The sequence below is a fragment of the Elephantulus edwardii genome, unplaced genomic scaffold (assembly GCF_000299155.1).
Source record: "Elephantulus edwardii isolate Elephantulus edwardi_28Jun2011 unplaced genomic scaffold, EleEdw1.0 scaffold00095, whole genome shotgun sequence".
NCBI classification, from domain to species: Eukaryota; Metazoa; Chordata; class Mammalia; order Macroscelidea; family Macroscelididae; genus Elephantulus; species Elephantulus edwardii.
This window is the reverse complement of record NW_006399845.1, coordinates 11923649-11926639: the sequence shown is the minus strand read 5'-3', so window position 1 is coordinate 11926639 and position 2991 is coordinate 11923649. Positions and strand designations below refer to the sequence as shown.

The 2991-nt window shown below is 44.6% G+C and overlaps 1 pseudogene; it reads right to left on the bottom strand.

The window, feature by feature from the left end:
- Nucleotides 1–2312: 2312 nt before the first annotated feature.
- On the bottom strand, nt 2313–2760 carry LOC102872587 (annotated as a pseudogene).
- Between the last annotated feature and the right edge of the window lie 231 nt (nt 2761–2991).

Below are 2991 nucleotides of genomic sequence, written 5' to 3'. Positions count from 1 at the left end.
TTCACACAATGGAATACTATGCAGTGTTGAAAAACAGGGAACTCATGAAATATTACACAAAATGGGTGACATTGCAGACCATTACACTTAGTGCAATGTTTCAGTCACAAAAGGACAAATACTACATAATGCCACTGTTATAAAACAGGACTGACTTTGGTGTTGAGAGGGACTAAGAAAAGAGGGAATAATGTATACGGCATTGAAACAGATGAGGAAAAGAACTACTTAAACGGAATATATGATTAGGTATTATTCGCATGACAACAGTCCAGAATAAGAGCTACTTAGTAGACTGGGGTTGGGGTGGGGAATTGTACAACAATGAAATAATTTTTTTCTTCAAATAAAAAAGTGAACTGAGAGGGGAGTGGGCAGAGAGAAAAATGTGCAATAATGAATGAATGGAAATCTAAGTTCTTTATAAACTTTTATTAAAATCTCAACAAAAAAAGAAAAGACTGATAACACAATTACAAAATGGGCAAAAGACATGGGAAAACTTCTCACAGAGGAAGATATTTGCATGGCTAATAAACATATGAAGAAATGCTCAAAATCACTGGCAGTAAGAGAGACACAAATCAAAACTACAATGAGGTATCCTCTCATCCCAGTAGCAGTGACAAAGTTTCAAAGGACAATAAGAAATAAATGTTGGAGAGGATGCGCAGAGATAGGAACCCTTATACATTGCTGATGGGACTGTAATATGATATAACCACTCTACTCTGGAAGGAAGTTTGGCATTTCTAAAAAAGCTAAACATAAGCTGCACTGCAATCTCAGAGGTACACAGTTCGAATCCACCAGATGCTCTGCTGGAGAAGGAGGAACAATCTCCTCCTGTATCAGTCAGATCTGATTTGACAGTACACACAAAAAATAATGAAATAAAATTAATATTTTTTGGAAAAAAAAAAGCTAAACATAGAAATTCCATATGAACCAGCTTGGAATATACCCTGAGAAAATGAGAACTGAGGCACAGATGGACACTTTTAGACCAAGGTTCATAGCAGCATTATTTGCTAGAACATGGGAACATCCCAAATGTCTAACTAAAATCAAAAGGATTGAGAAATTATGGCACATTCACACAATGGAATACTATGCAGCATATAGGAGCAATGATTTTGAGAATTTCTACCTAACTTGGGATGGACTTGAGAACATTTTGCTAAGTGAACTCAGTCCCATAAGGACAAATACTGTATAAGGCCATTATTGTAGAAATAGACTAGTAAAACGTGTATGAGGATCCAAGAGGGTAGGGAGGGTAGGAGCAGAGGGGTGAGGATGAGCAGGGGGATAATCATAGGTTTTCACATTATGATGGGTAGAGGAAGGGGTGGTGGATAAAGGAAATGGGAAAAAATCTGGTGTGAAAAACAATGTATAGGAACTTTGTAAGCAAACCAGTATAAAATAAAAATTTTATTAAAAATATAAACAGGAAAAAATGTTAGGAGGGCAAAAAAAGAAGAGGAGGAAAAGGAGGAGGAGGAGGAGAAACCGGTGTGTAGGGGTGGATAGAATAGCAACACCCACAGTAGTAGTCAAAATTTATGTATCACCTAGTCCTTTCCAGATTTTGTGCTAAACACTATCACCCCCACCCCCAACCCCACGTACCATCAAATTAGATCCTAAAGGCACAGGAGGAGATTGTCCCTCCTTCTCCAGTGGCGCATCTGGTGGATTCAAACCATGCACTTTTGGGATTGCAGCACAGCTTCTTGCCACTAGGCCACCAGAGCTCCCTTGTGTTTAACAGTTTGGGGTGGTTTTCTTTTTAAGTGAATTGGTGTATTAATGAAAAGCCAGCTATGGACATGATCAAAGGCAGGCCCTTGAAGTTTGTAAGGCAAGATTTGTGTCCTCGAGGATGGGATGGCATAGCTAAGACAGCGGGCACCCCAGGCTGGCAGATTCCAGCCCCATGGGGCCAGAAGAGTATCAAAAGGTAAGGTAACTGTGGCTTTTCAGCTTGAGGCCACTGCCAGAGGGGGCCACTGAGGCAGAGCAAGGAGCTGCCCCTGCAGAGGTCGGATATTCCGTTAAAGAGATGGATGAGCTGGGGTCCCGGTGGCCAGGTCCTGAACACCACACGTGCAGAGAATGACTTTGCATGTCCGATTCACACCTCCAAGCAGCAATGTCTAGGGTTGGTGGTGTGTGACTTTTGACAATGGACACCTGGAGAGATAAGACACCCCTAGCCCCCCATGCATGGCACCAGGGCGAAACTGGGCAAGAGATGAAGAAAAGGACTTCCTGCATTGCCTGCTGCCTGCTCCTCCCTCTGAGGCCTACAGGTGCTTGTAGGTGCCCAGCAGTGCTTTGTAGTTCGCCAATAGTGGTCCACGTCCTGCAAGGCGTCCACGCAGAAGGGGATGAGGCAGCAGCCCGACACACACCCCAGCAGGCAGACTCCTGCAGGTGAGAGCCCAGACGTTGTAGAACAGCCGCATCACAATCATCTTGTGGCAGGAAGGACAGCGCATCTGGACTGGGTGGTCGAAAACCAAGGTGGGCTGCTACACATACACAGTCTGCACAGTGGCATTGGTGTTGGGGACTGGCACCAGCTGGGTGTAGTAACCAGGAGGGTTCATGCCCTTCCCATTGGAACCTGAGACCAGGCGTGGGCACTGGGGGTGTTGGGTAGTGGCCACCAAGAGTCTCTTCATAGGATGGGAGTGCAGTGGGCACAGGAGGTGGCCCTGCAGCTGCCTGGTAAGGTCCTGGAGCCGACATTTCCACCACTGATATGTCAATCTTGAAGGTCTATCTCCATGCTGATTTCATTGTTTTGGATTCTGGCAACTTCTCCAGGGTAGGGACCAATGGGAAATGAGGCTACTTGCTTGTGAATTTGGTGGATGTCTCCCTGTAACCCTCCAATGAATGGCTTGTTCCTGTGTGACACTGGTATCTGATAACTGCTTTGTTTCTTAATGCTGGCCGAGTGCCACATGACTGCAGGTA